This window comes from Moschus berezovskii, chromosome 4, assembly GCF_049115385.1.
Source record: "Moschus berezovskii isolate FMDL1 chromosome 4, NW_MosBer_1.0, whole genome shotgun sequence".
NCBI lineage: Eukaryota > Metazoa > Chordata > Mammalia > Artiodactyla > Moschidae > Moschus > Moschus berezovskii.
Genome location: NC_142463.1, coordinates 5,949,131 through 5,963,947, shown reverse-complemented (window position 1 = coordinate 5,963,947; position 14,817 = coordinate 5,949,131). Strand labels below are relative to the sequence as shown.

The following is a 14,817-nucleotide window of genomic DNA, read 5'->3' as shown; positions in this document are numbered from 1 at the left end:
GAATAGCAGTAATAATAGTAGATAAAGCAAACTGAATGCTGCTCTGTGCCAGGCTCTTTGCTGAGCACCTTGCACGCTGCACTGAGTTTTCATTTTCACTTAGGAAACTGAGTTACGGAGAGGCAAGTCTAGCAGCTGGCTTCCAGGCCCGCGCCCAAACGTGTGCTTATACTACTGAGGACCCCCTAGGCCTCCCTCATGCCTTTTCCACCCTTCTTCTGAGGCCTTTTCAGGGTGACAGATTCCTTTTGAAATCCATAGCATACACTTTAAGGCTAACTGTATCTATTTTCAGGAATTCAGTTGTCCTAACACATAGATGACAGGCTTCCCAGGTGGCTCAGTGGTTAAGAATTCCCTTCCAGTGCAGACGCTGCAGAAGACGTGGGACTGATACCTGGGATGGGAAGATCCCCTGGAGGAGGACATGGCAACCCACTCCAGTATTCTTGCCTGGAGAATTCCATGGGAAGAGGAGCCTGGCGGGCTGCAGTCCATGGATCACAGAGAGTCAGACACGACTGAGTGACTGACACATAGGTGATACCCACATCAGAACACCAGTGTCCACCATTCTAGGTCCCTGTATCTGTCTTCCTGTGTCTCCTTCCAAAAATCCATCAGGAACTTCAAATTGAAGTGGCAGTAAATCAGATCCCTAAGTTAAAGGGAGGTCTCAAAGACCAATAAAGTTGCAAGGGATTGGGATCCAGAAAACCCAAGATTTGAATTTAGATTCATGCCCCAAGGGCTCATGACAGCAGTTCATAAGGTCTAAAGTCATCTACACAATGAGAATAGTAATAATATCGACTTTGCTAGGTAATGGTGAGGAATGACTCAAGGAGTGCTTATTTCTGGGCACAGAACAGCAAATGTTAGCTTTTTTTCCCCCTAAAGACCTGGTCTTCCTCCTGGTTTCTGCATTGCATGGGGCACCCAGTCCTTCAGTATGGTAACTAGTGGTCCTCGAAATGGCTAGAGCCCAACCTCCCCAGCGACTTCAGGTCAAATTCTGGTTCTACCAGTTTCCTGCTGTCAAATTAATTCTCCAAGGTTCAGTGTATTCAGGCGTGAAATGGACTAATGAGGGTAGCCAAGTGTGGGATTTGGGCGAGATTAAATGTTCCAATCCATGGAAACTGCTCGCCACACAGTAAGTGGTGCGTTCATTCACTGAGCATTTATTGAGTACCTACTACGTGTCAGGCATATTCTAGGCACTGGAGAGCCAGCGGTGTACTGACCAAAGAAGGTGTACGCGGCCAGATGCTGTGTATTCCATTTGTGATCTGCACAGCAGGAAATTCTTTGTAATTTTCCACGTGACTGCCTTTTTCTTGTTCTTACTTTTTAAACTTTGCGCTGGTCCCCACATGCTTTTTTTTTTCCTCCACGGTCCTAGACGAGTGTAAGAAAGGTTTTGAGAATCAGGTGCCCCTGTCCGCGATCTGGCCGACGCCGGCCAGTCTGAGGATCCGAACATCACCCAGGGGTCTCTGTTTGGGGCTCCTAGAGAAGGGGTGGGCGGAGGAAGATGCCAGGAACTTGCGGGCGCGGCCAAAACGTCTCGAGACGACCGCCACCTCTAGATCTGCTCGGTAGCAACCACCACGGTTCCGGAGGGGCCCGGCCTCCTGGACCCCGCTCCGGGGCCCCCGCCTAAAGGAGGAAGAAGAGGAGACGCCGAGGCCGGATCCTCGCCGGGGCTCCGGGAGACACGGCGCCAGACCCCCGCCTGCGAGCGCTCCCCCTCCCGGCCTCTCCGCGCTTCGGCTCGGCCCCGTCCCCCGCCCCCTACCTTTTCCACCCAACGCAGGCCCCGCCCTCCGACATGACCACTAATCATTCCCACCCGGTCTCCGCCTTTTGGCCGCTTTCTAGGCCCCGCCCCGCCCCCCGGCCCCCGCCTCTCGCCCCTCCCCCGGCCCCAGGCCGAAGCGGCTCGGCCCCGCCCTCTGCTTCTTCCAGCCCCACGCCCTCTTCTCCACCGCCCCAGGCAGGCCCCGCCCTACGTCGTGACCACGCCCACCACTCATTCCCACCCCGCGCCCGTCTTCTGGCCGCTTTCTGGGCCCCGCCCCCTCCGAGCTTGCCCCGCCCCCTGCCTGCCCGCCCTCCGCCCTGGCTCCCGGAGGCCCGGGCTAGGACCCGGTCGCCTACTCGTCCTGGGCGTCGTCCCACCCCCGTCTCCCCAGGGCGCTCGGCTCAGACTCTGTCCCCTACCGCCCAAGGCACCCCGCTCCGGCGCAGGACCACCCCTCCCCCGCGATCCCGCCCCGAGACCCCGCCCTCTTGACCCCGCCCGGGCCAGGAGACACCCCAGCCCCACCACTGCCGCCCGCTCCCTGGTCCCCTCCTCCCGCGCTCCGCCTCGCGCGCCCCGCCCGGGAGCGGGGACCACCCTCAGCCCTCCCAGGCGGGGCCGAGCGCTCCCGGCACTCTCGGCGGTCCCGGCAACTCGCTGCCGCCGCGCGGTGGTTCCCGCGGATCGGCGCGCGTTGCCGGCCCGGGCGCGCTCCCAGACCGCGGGGAGAACCGCAGGAGCCCGCGGGACGCAATGCGAGCCAGGTAGGCAGGCTGCGCGCCAGGGCCGGCCCCTGCGGGCCGCTCCAGCCCCGCGGCGCCTTCTGGGGCTCGGCGGCTTTGCACGCCTCGCGGGTGCCGATCGTTCCCCCGCGCCGCCCGAGTTCGGGGCTCCGGGGGTGCCCGGGCGCGGCTGGCGCCGGACGGCTTCGGGAAGCCTTGCGCGCCCCTCGTGCTCCCCGGGGACTCCGTCACCTCGGCGCAGGCTGGCCTGGCTCGGGGTTCCGGGAGCCGAGCCGCACTTACGGCCCCCGCGTGAGCCCGGCACATCCCCCTTCCCTGGTCCTAGCGAGGCCGGCCCTGAGAGGTGACCCTCCTCGGCTACTGTTCGCGTCCTCGGGGCGCTCGGCTCGGTGTGCCGTGGGTGCTCCGAGGGCTGGAGGCGCCGGGGCTTTCTCTGGCGCGGGTCCCGGGCGAAGGGAAGGGCGCGCAGTCCTGGGTTAAACTTAGTGACAATGCGTGTTTCAACTTCTTCGGAGAACCCCTCATTTTAGGATGGAAATGAGAACCCCGATTTCTGGCTTGGCCATCCGGTAACCCACAGCCGCGAGGTGACAGCGGCGGCGGGCGGGCGGGCGGGGAAGACTGGCGGAGACGCACGTTGCTAAGTGGTGTTTCGCGGGAAGCCGGCTCCGCTGTGCGGATTGGTGGTCTGTAGGACCCTAGCCCTGGAGGCCGGCGGCTCCCAGCCCAGGCCGGCCGGGTAGCCGGGGGGACCAGGCCGCTCTGGCCCTTCTCCCGGGGGTGTTGGGCGGCCCCCGGTGCCGCCAGGGGGACGGCGGCCGGGCTTCCTGCGTACGGAGAGGCCGGTGGAGCCTTACCGGTCAATGCGATTCAAAAAGGGAACCTGGGCAGTATGTTATCCGCGCTTTTCTTTCCAAGTTAGTGCAGCTAGATGGGTACCGTGTGCTTTATTAGTAGTAAGAAGTTCACACATAACTTTTGTTCGGATCACAGCAACACTGTATTTTCTGGGTGGAAAGCATAGAAATATAAACAGTAAAACAGAAACCATCATTGATCCCACAGTTCCTACCGGCTTCAGTATTTACCTTCTTTGATATTCATATTGCTGATATGACCCACTTACTGATCTAATCGGTAAGTTTAGACGTGGAACCTCTCTTGACTAAATGAAAGCAATCCCTTTGTGAAGCCTCCCCCTCCCCGCTTCTAAACCTGATTGTCTCTGAGCACCAAAGTTTGGGTGTCTGGCTAGACCTGGCTGCATTCTCAGGCCCTGTGGGTCCCCTTTCCAGTAAGTGGTGTTTTCCATGCCTTCTGCAGGCCCGAGATGGAGAGAGAAGCCGGCAGTCAGCTAGACCACTGGTTCAGAGGGGATTGGCTGTGGTTTGGGTTCCCTGCCTTGTAAAAATGAAGGTAATGATTCTCAATCTGCTTCTCAGGGCACCATAAAAATTAATGGGTGGTTTGCAAAGCGTTTCGACATCCTTGCATGGACAGCGGCTGTACTTTGAGGGGCTAGGAAGCATTTCATTTGTGTCCTTTGCTTTCGTCATCAAATAAAACAGCCTATCTCCCACCTGGTCATCCCGACTAGGAAACGGGAGTGTCCAGTGGAGTCGGGAGAAGGTTCCCGGCTCCCTGCTCAGCACTGTCTACCCAGGCCGAGTCCCTCAGGAAATCGAGGGTGGGAGGCTTGGAAGGAGACAGAACCCTCTTATCCGTCTCCCCTATCTGCTTTGTGCGCATGGGCAGATGCCCAGAGTGTAAGGGGCTTTGACATTAAAGCCCCAGCGTTCACAGGCCTGATGCCTAGGCCACGCTGATCCTAGAGGGAACAGTTAGTTCTGGGAGAAGGACTCAGACAGTGAGCAACCCTGGCTTCCTAGGCATTTGTTTTACGGCACTCTTGTTTACCAAATGAACAATGACCCGCTCAGATCTGTGGTGCCTGAGAAGCTTCTGTGAGCTTTAATTTTTTTCCTGTTGTCCCAAGACTCTGGCACCATGCTTTAAGGAGCCTTTGAAAGCAATTGGGAGGGACTCGGATCATTTGTTAATTTCGGATACTAAAAGCTGGAGCCGGAGCCGTCCGAGGTGCCACACAGGTTGCCTTTTGTTCCCCTGGCAAAGCAGCCGTGACGGAAGCGCCTCTTTCTGTAGCAGGTCTGGAGGGTTCCAGTTTGTCATTTGATAGTTTCATTTTTTTTTTTTTTAATTGTCACTCCCACCAGCACTTTGTTCTGCCCAAGGGCTAGGAGCTGAGCACAGTCCAGACACTGGGGGCTTCCAGAAGGATCCAGAAAGTGGGCTGGACGAGTTACTGATAAGTAACCTTCCAGGCTCCTGGGCTCTTAGTGTTGTGTCCGGAATGTTCTCTGAGTTGGGAGGAAGGGGGAGTCCTGGATTTTCTCTGCTGTTTGCTAACTCAATTTCTAGTCACCTAGCAGCCTGGAATTGTTTCCCTGTAGGCTGCTTCAACAGACTTTTTTCTTATTCTAGTGGTACTGGTGTGATAATAAGATATGCTAATAGGAATGAGGTTGACGCCCCTGGGTCCTGGGATGCCGCTCCCCTGTTTAAATCCTGGCTTCCGGGCTGGTTAAGTGTGGGAAGGATGTGTGCGCTTCCTTCTTGCAAGGCAGGAGGCCACCTGGCTTCCCTCAGCTTCTTAGGGGAGCCCATGGCCCGAGCAAGGTTAGAAGCCACTCCACTGGGGCCTGGCTGGCCTTACCGCAGCTGGGGGCAAACCACCGTGGCTCTGTTTGAGGAACCAGGCTTGTGTGTGCCTTGTGGGCTCAGGGCCAGCCACGTGGGTTTTCCTTAGCTTGGTTATTTTCAAATTCGACACACGAATTGGGCCACGTTGCAATTTTTCTTTTGAGAATTTGAGTCAGTCCCCTGGGATGTGTTTCCTGAGGACCTGGAGATGAGCACTGGGACTGCTTTGTCCTGAGGCCACTGCCTGACAGCCGGGAACTGGGGAGGGTCACTGAGCAGCTAAATAGACTTTACCCTGACCTCAGGGCCAGGAGGGGAGCCCAGGGCAGTACAGTGTTGACACTCAGCTTCCTGCAAGCTGGATCCTGCCTCCCCACTGCTTGCACAATAGAAGCCCCACATTCTGCCTTCATCCTCCAGAGAGTGAGAGAAAAAATAATTCAGCAAGCCCCTAAACACCCAACTACTTACCAGGGTCTTCCAGGGAGCCTGAGCCTGCTTCTCCGTGGGCCCTGCAGGCCTTGTGTGTTACTGGACAGCATCTGATGCATTTAGGACCAGAGTCTGGGGGAAGGATGTTGACACAAGAGTGTGTGATGTGATTCTAGGAAGGGTGAAATTCTTTATAGTTGATCACTGCCTCCCATCCACCAAGTGTACAAAATATCTTCCCAAACCATTGGTAAGCAAATATGGACTTGTAAGTTGAGATTTGGGGTGTTGTAATGAGGATCCCTTGGGCTTCCCAGATGGCACAGTGGTAAAGAATCTGCCTGCCAATGCAGGAGACACAGGTTCGATTCCTGGGTGCCATCTCTGGGTCAGGAAGATTCCCCTGGAGGAGGAAACGTCAACCCACTCCAATATTCTCGCCTGGGAGATTGCATGGACAGAGAAGCCTGGCGAGCTACAGTCCATGGGATCACAAAGAGTCGGACACAGCTGAGCACAAAACAGGGATTGCTTGCTAAGGATTTGTGATGGACCTGATCCAGCATGCAGACTTTAAAATCCTCACAAAAACCGTGAGGGTTTCCCTTTTACAGGAAAGCTACCAGAACTGAAGTCGCTCCTGCAGCCTTTTTGTCCAGTAAGTGCTCGAGCTGGGATTTAAACCTGGACCTGCCTGAGCCCAGAGCTTTTCATCACATCTCCCCATGTGCCTAAATGAAAGAAACAAGTCACACCTTTGGGAGCGTGAAGATACAGGCATGGAAATAGCAGAGTGCCTACCTCCTTTACACAGTGATAACAAAAAGGTGGTGAAATCTTTAAAACCTGAGAAATCTTTGCAGCCTAAATGGAATGCAATCCGTTTGCACCGTTGTCCCCCAGAGGGCCATGCCCTTGCACCCTATCTACACAGTAAAGTTTGATGTATTTGGAAGATGGTGATTTTGAAGTTGGGGAGAACTCAGAATCTGCCCTGAAGTTTGTCCTTGAATCATGAAAAGAGGGTATTCTGGGCAGATGAGGTCAATAGAATAAGATTAAGATTATAGGAAGGCTGTTAAGTAAATGTAAGATAAGGTCCACCTTCTACTGTACAATCAAATAAAGGACATACTAATGAGATTATTCTTATCTGCTCCATGAAGCCTCGTCTTCAGGGAACTCTGAGCTGATGCCTGGTAGCCCAGCTCTTCTGAAACAATTGAAAAGAATCCTTTCCGTGAAAGAGTTTTTGTTGTTCCAAATTCTTATTAAATCACCCTCACCTCTCTCCCGCCCCTTCCCTGTTCTTCCAGCCTGCTTCACTGAGGAAAACGCTGCCCCATTCGCATGAAACAGGGAAGCCTGCTAAGGTCTGCAGGCATAAAAGGAATTTAAATGTTTCCTTGGTCTCTGAGCCCGAAGTGTGCTGGTCAACCTGCTCTTAGGGAAGAAACAAAGAGCCTTGATGCAAGCATCTGCCAACTGCCCTGGTGTACATCCTGCCCCCGTGGCTGAGTTCAAGCTGCCAGTTGGGTCTGGCAATATTATTACGAAGTATCTGAGGACCTGTGTAGCCAGTAAGAGTGGGCTCCAGCTTGCCTTTCATTGCATTGAGCTCACTGGCCCAGCCCCCTTGTAGAATGGGTGAAACGGTTGCCTGGCTTCTGCTCGGACCATAGCTGCCCGGGAGCTGTATGTTCTGAAAGGATTTGGCTGTTGCTGAGTAGCCTAATTTGGCCAGCAAGAGTTGAGTGCTTCAAAACTCAAGGCTCCTATGTGCGTATGTGTGTGCGCTCAGGCATGTCCCCGTGGTCTGTAGCCCACCAGGCTCCTCTGTCCATGGCAGTTCTCCAGGCAAGAATACTGGAGTGGGTTGCCATTTCCAGGGGATCTTCCTGACTCAGGGATCAAACCCACAACTCCTTCATTAGCAGGCGGATTCTTTACCTCTAGCGCCACCTGGGAAACTTTAAAAGCTCCCCAGTGGAATCAGCTGGAGAAGGCGATGGAACCCACTCCAGTACTCTTGCTTGGAAAATCCCATGGACAGAGGAGCCTGGTAGGCTGCAGTCCATGGGGTTGTTAAGAGTCAGACACGACTGAGTGGCTTCACTTTCACGCATTGGAGAAGGAAATGGCAACCCACTCCAGTGTTCTTGCCTGGAGAATCCCAGGGACGGCGGAGCCTGGTGGGCTGCCGTCTATGGGGTCGCACAGAGTCGGACACGACTGAAGAGACTTAGCAGCAGCAGCAGTGGAATCAGCACTCTGATGTGTGTCCAGGGTTGAACTCCACCAAGGCCGGGAATTTGTATAAGAAGGAAACTAGGGACTAGGCATGGTCAACTCTGTTTTTGAAACCAAGGAGTTGACCCTTTCCCTTGTGGAGTGAGGGAGACAGAGGGTCTTCCTAGGATCGTGCAAGGGGAGAAGGGAGAAACTCGATGGCTGAGGGCCCTTTAAGAGTCTGAGCTTGGTTGCACATAAGCTGATTACTTTTTCTCTGTCATAATTAGCAGTCAAATTATTTAAAATGTAAGTGCTTGAGACTTGAGTGAGGAGCAGGCCTGGGAGCACCCCTCTCAGTTGCTCCATGATGCCAAGGCGGGAAGGCCAAGGGGGCAGAAGGCCAAAGAGGCAGCTGGAGGTGGGAGAACATGTGCCCTTTGACCCCAAGTCCAGGAGGAGGTTGGGATGTGGAGGAAGGGGTCTGGGAGCCCAATACAAACAGGACAATTCTGGGTCGTGAGTGATCAGAGACGTAACACCTGGAATGCTCCTGGGGAAGCTTCTAGAAAACCAAGGATGAGACACGGAGCCCACTGAGACGAGTGTTGGTGTCATTTGAGGATGTCAAGGCAGGAAGGACCCAGAATTATGTCAGAGGGGCTGGGATGCTGGGGCTGCGGAGGCCAGGTTGGGGGCTGAAGGGAGGGGGTGTAGGACCTGCACAGAGTGATGGGGGTCCAGTGGGGGGTGAGTGGCCCCGGGGACTATGAGGGCAAGAGGCTGTCATGGGGACCAACTCTTTAAAAGACTCCCCCTCACCCCCTCCTCCGTGCCTTTTCATGTTGTACATCTGCGGCTTGTTTTCACCAGCCTTTTCTGGGGTGAGGGGGGCGGTCCTCATTTGTCCCTGGGTCTCCTCAGGGAAGCCTTTCCTGACTGCTGAGGTCGGGAGCTGACCGCTGCTTCCTTGCTGCCATCTCCCTGGGCGGGGCTCTGCTGGGCAAGGGGCTGCGCTTTCTTTTTCTCCGCATCCTTGCTGTACAGACAGCACATCCCGTGAACCAGGAGGGAGCAGGGTGGAGACCAGGGCAGCGATGCTGCCGTATAATCACGAAGCAGCGATGCTGATGGTCTCTTCTTATCTCCACAGTTAAAAATTATGCCAGGGGAGGAAAGCAATTCCTGTGAATAATGATCCGCTGACTTGCAAACGCTGCCCGGCAGTCCCCTCACAGCTCTGCCCTTTGCCATCTCACTCACCCCAACTTCCTGCCTTTGTTTACCTGTTCGTGCTATCACCCTTTTGGAAAGGATTTTAATTTTTATAACTTTAGGATACATAAAGGTACAGCTCTTCCTCGACTTCAGATGGGGTTATGTACTGATAAATCCATTGTATGCGGAACATATTGAAAATGCATTTAATACATCTAAGCTCCCCAGCGTCATAGCTTAACCTTCCCTAACTTCAGCATGCTCTGAACACTGTTAGCCCACAGTTGGGCAGAGTCATCGAACACAAAGCCTATTGGGTAATGAAGTGTTGAATAGCTCACATAATTGATTGAATATTGTACTGAAAATGAAAGACGCAGAATAGTTTTGTATCTGTTCTTGGCCCCAGCGGTCACTCCCTACCCTGCCCAGCATCACGGAAGAGTGTGAGACCCACATACGCTAGCCTCGTAAAAGAGCAGAATTGAAAATCTGAAGTCCTGTTTCTACTGAGTGCATGCTGCTTTCACAGGCTGGGAAAGTCAAGAGATGTAAGTCAGGTGTGCATGCCTGTGCTTAGTCACTGAGTCACATCAGACTCTTTGGGATCATAAACTGTAGCCGGCTAGGCTCCTCTATCCATGGGGTTTCCCAGGCAAGAATACTGGAGGGGGTTGCCATTCCCTTCTTCAGGGGATCTTCCCGACCCAGGGATCAACTCCCATCTCTTCCGTCTCGCGGATTCTTTACCACTGAGCCAGCTTGGTCAGTCACTAAGTCGTGTCTGACTCTTTGCAACCCCATGGACTGCAGCCTGCCAGGCTGCCCTGTCCTTCACTGTCTCCTGGAGTTTGCTCACACTTATGTCCAGTGAGTCGGTAATAACATCCAATAAGTCAGGGACCATCTGTAAATGGAATATGTGAAACATGCAGCTTCGTTTAAGCATTTGAAAATTACCCTAAGAATCGTCGTTTTGACAAGTGGTGTCAGATGTTTGTGGTGTGTCCCTTAGAGAAGTGGGAAATGAAGCTTCGTCTTTGAATTTAACTGGGGATGATGGCTGGAGTCACTGTTCTGCATATAATAGCTCATGTCGAGCTCTGGGCCAGGCCTGTGGCCCGGGGCCTCTCACAGCAGCAGGTGGAGGTGCTGGCGGTGGCAGTAGAAACAGCCAGCTGCTCTGGGCTGCTCTCACTTTCCCTCCTGTCATACTGGCCCAGATGTCCTCTGGCAGAAGCTGTGGTTTTTCCCCCCTTGTGGCTTCAGAAATCAGTGTTTATGACATCTTGAGGGAAACTTTATTCTGGTTTTGTGCTGGTCCACAGCCATTTGGTTATTTCACCTTTCTGTCCTGGATTAGGAGACCAAGGTTTCAAATTTTGATCACATGTTTCTTTTCGGTCAGCCAAATATGAAACAGCCTGATTTGCACAACTGAAAGTCATTAGGAGATTCAAAAATTAAGTGACTGACCAACCATCATGTTCTTCTAAACACTGTTTTTTTGTACCTGAGGCCATTGTCAGGGCAAACTGGAATGTGACAAGTTCCTTTGCTCAGGTGTGTCTCCAGTGGTCTTTGCTGAGATCTGTTTTATTTTGGGTGATGTCATGGGCTTCCTAATCCCACACACCTGTCTGTGTTTGCATCTTTGGCTTCTGTTTGCTTCTGGCTTTGACCTTGGACAAATTTTTTGACTTCTTTGAAGCTGGGCTTTCTTACCTGTAAAGCGGTGTTGGTGGGACTGAACTTCCCTGGCAGGGAGATTTTCATGTGGAGAAATGGACCTTACTGCATCACCCTTTCTTGTGCTTTAAGCCCCGTACCTGTCCTGGGGAGCTTTTCGTGATTGTGGCCTTTGGGGTCTTGTGCACACTTGTAGATTTAAAATGTTAAGTAGAGATTTTGTGTGATGCCTCACCATCTGAATTAAACAGGAGTACAGGGGTTTGATATTATTTAGGTATTCAATCTGACGTTTAAAGAATGTAAGTGTTTCCATTTTAAATGTTGACATTTAAAGATGATGGTTAAGTGTTTAAGGATTAGAATCCCCAGTCTTTGCTCTGTCTCTGAAATTCCTGGTGCAGGAAGAGAGGTGAGCAATGGGGTCAGCAAGTTTCACTCCAGTCTGATACCTGGGGCGGAGAATGGTCCTGGCTTGTAGACTGGCTGCTCTGTGCCTTTTGCAAGAAGGCCTGACATGTCCTCGCTACCTTGGGGGATCAGGGAGGGAGGCAAAGCATCTAGTGTTCAACAGGCATCTTTTCTAGATATATTAATTGTTTTTTGAAGAGTCTTTTGTGATTTTTCATTCTTAAAAAAACCGTGTCCACTTTTTTTTTCCCTTCCTCAAGTAATTATGTGTTCATTTTAGAAACGTGTGTGCGTGTGTGTGTTAGTCACTCAATTGTGTCGAACTCTTTTCGACTCTATACACTATACTTCATCAGGCTCCTCTGACCATGGGATTTCCCAGGTAAGAATTCTGGAGTGAGTTGCTATTCTGTTTTCCAAGGGATCTTGCCGACCCAGAGATGGCACCTGGGTCTCCTGCATTGCAGGCAGATTCTTTACCATCTGAGCCATCATGGAAGCCCCTTTAGAAACAGAAAGTGCAAGGGAAGAAAAAAGTTCCCAGTGGAATTCTGCCACTCAGGGTAACTGCTCTGGTAATTTTTGTGTCTTTCAGATAATTTCACATGTAAATCTCGATCCTTCCGAAAGGAATGAGACGGTGGAGTGGGGACTTGGTTTTTTGTTTACTAGATGCCTGACGCATAGCTATCCTTCAGCCAGTCCTTCCCTGTTGAATGAATACTAAGCTTTTTACCAAAAAATTACTGCTATACTTTCAGATCAATAAGCACAGATTTGCACCCTCAGTTTCACTGTCGGTCTCTTGGGGGATGCACCCTCTTAATTTAACAAGTCCTTGGTCATAGTTTCCAGTGACTTTGAAATTATAAGCAGTACCGCAATGAACATCTTTCAGTACACGCAAGTGTTTTCTTCCAATGATTTTCTTTTCTTTTATTCTTAACTTCTATAAAGAACTTCTAACTTTATTAATGACGGGGCGAATGTATACTTGAAGGAGGAAACGGCAACCCACTCCAGTGTTCTTGCCTGGAGAATCCCATGGACAGAGGAGATTGGCGGGCGACAGTTTATGGGGTCACAAAGAGTCAGACACAACTTAGCTACTGAACACACACAAATATATAATCACTGCTCAGAAACGCATGTCCAAAGGGAGCGACATTCGGGAGAGTTTCTGTATCTGTTGAGCGGAACTTGGTGAACTTTGAGATCAGTCTCAGCCTCTCTGGCTCTCCTTTGCAGGGAATTGATTTTTTTAAATTAATTAATGTATTTATTTATTTGGCTGCACCGGGTCTTAGTTTCGGTACTCAGGATCTTGAGTTTCAGCATGTGGGACCTAGTTCCCTGACCGGGAACTGAACCAAGGTCCTCTGCATCGGGAGCCCAGATTCTTAGCCACTGGAGCACCGGGGAAATCCTGGGGAACTGATTTCTGACCGTGTGCTCTACCTTGTGAGTTTTGGCAGGCAGGGGCTGGAAGTTTGGCAGGCAGGGGCTGGAAGTGCTTATCACGGTTTTAAGGAATGTACACACATGCCTGTTTCAGAAACAGTACCATATGGGGACGTCGTGTGTCCTGAAGCCTGGGAAATGTTTCTGTTGGACATCTTCGGGGCCCTCTCCCTGCTGTAAAGGGAAGTGGCTGATGTCCATGCGTTCGGCTTCAGGAACTGCCATTTGGAGCTCCCTAGGCTCCTGTTGCTGTGGGTGTCAAGAGTGATCCGTGGGGCTGTCCATGTCCCTTGGGGAGCTGTGACCTGACGGACTGCACTTTGATCTAGCACAGGGTGATGGCGCAGACTTGATTTCTGAGATCTGTGGGTTCATTAAGGGCTGCTGCTACTGCTGCTCCTAAGTCACTTCAGTTGTGTCCGACTCTGTGTGACACCACAGACGGCAGCCCACCAGGCTCCCCCTTCCCTGGGATTCTCCAGGCAAGAACACTGGAGTGGGTTGCCATCTCCTTCTCCAATGCGTGAAAAGGAAAAGTGAAAGTGAAGTCACTCAGTCGTGTCCGACCCTTAGCGACCCCATGGACTGCAGCCCACCAGGCTCCTCCATCTGTGGGATTTTCTAGGCAGTTGTACTGGAGTGGCTTGCCATTGCCTTCTCCATCATTAAGGGCAGAAAGTACTTAATACCTTCCACTGATGGTAAGGCCGTAATTTTGATTTCTAGCTGCAGTCTAGCGTCACAGGACTTCTTCCTTCTGGCAGGAGGGGAAGCTGAGTTTTGGGCGGAATATTGGTTGGCCCGTGTCCTGAGCGTGGTTTGCGGGGGACCTGGCTGCCTCCTCTGTCTTGGCACCAGGGTTTCCGTGAGTCATTGTCCACTCAGCGTAAGATGAGGCGGCACTTTTCAGGCTGCTGGGGAGGCCGGAGGACCGCTGTTTGGTGCTGGATATTTGTCCTGGCTGCCAGGCCCATCATGGAGTTTCAGGGGGTGGGGCGCCCCTAGATCGGGCTTGAGAGCCAGGCCCTCTTGTCCTGGCGCCTTCCCCTCATTAGCTCGTGTTTCACTTGGACTCAGGCATTTCCTCCCTCACTGTGAGCCAGACTGGGGGTGGGGTGGGGATGGAGGGGATGGAAAGACCACCAGGGACAGCCTCTGTGCCGGGAATCGGCTGCCAGTGTCCCAGGAGAAGAGGTCAGGGCTCCCCAGGTGTGCTGGAGGTCAGGACTGGCCCCCCAGAGAAGCCCTGCTAAATGGGGGGCCCCGAAGGAGTTGAGTGGAAGCCCAAGGGATACTTAGGCCTGGCGGGCAGTTGGGTGAATGCCAGGAACTAATAGAGGTGCTAGTTTTCTGCGGGCACGTGGAGGGGATGGAAAACATGGTGTCTGGAAGGGTGGGTCCTTCTGGTCGTCAGTCAGCTTTGAACTTTTATCTCAGGCCACTGGGAGGATGACGATAAGCAACCTGACTCTCACGGGGTCCAGAAGTTGAGCAGATGGCCACGCCTCCCTGCTCACATCTGTGATCCCCCACAGCCACCTTGTGGTCCCCTCCTGTTGCTCCACTCTGCAACCCACGTGGGGAGCCACGGCCTTCTGACCCACTGTGAGAGTATCACAGAATCATCCGAATGTTTAAACGACCACCCTGGACACTTTTAAGAGTGACCTTCATTACCCAAATGACACTTAGCAACTGGGCCAGCTGTCGGATTATCAAGTCATAGCATCCTGTATTCCAGAAAGGAGAAGGTGTGGGTCAAGATGCAGAGGCTTGCCAGATAAAACAATGTGGGAGGGACCCAGGGAGACAGATCCAAGCGCCTCGCCCTGGTCAGTGGAGTCCCGGGCTGTTTCTGAGCACGGCTGTCCCCCCGAACCCAGCGCTCAGGAGCACAGGCAAGGTGGGTCCTGATCTTCCTAGTCAGGTTCTCACCGGGCCTGGCAGTCATTCCCCTCCCACAGCCCCCTTCTCTGCCCCTCTTGAGTTGGTAGCCACAAAGTTGCGGCTTTGCTGGCCTTCCAGAAGATTTCTGTGTTTAACCCACATTCACCTGGCTAATCTTGTGTCTAATTCTGGAAAAAAACTTCAGTCCCACCTTCTGCG

The 14,817-nt window shown here is 52.8% G+C and overlaps 1 protein-coding gene across 4 annotated transcripts in view; it reads left to right on the top strand.

The window, feature by feature from the left end:
* Positions 1–2,297: 2,297 nt before the first annotated feature.
* SH3BP4 (SH3 domain binding protein 4) overlaps positions 2,298–14,817 on the top strand; it is a 96,419-nt gene continuing 83,899 nt past the window's right edge. For 3 of the 4 annotated variants that reach the window (XM_055404104.2, XM_055404100.2, XM_055404105.2), the window contains exon 1: positions 2,298–2,571. The gene's annotated coding sequence lies outside the window, so the exon portion shown is untranslated. Of the gene's footprint in view, positions 2,572–3,873; positions 3,967–14,817 lie in introns of all 4 variants that reach the window. The other variant, XM_055404101.2, reaches the window with a different exon arrangement.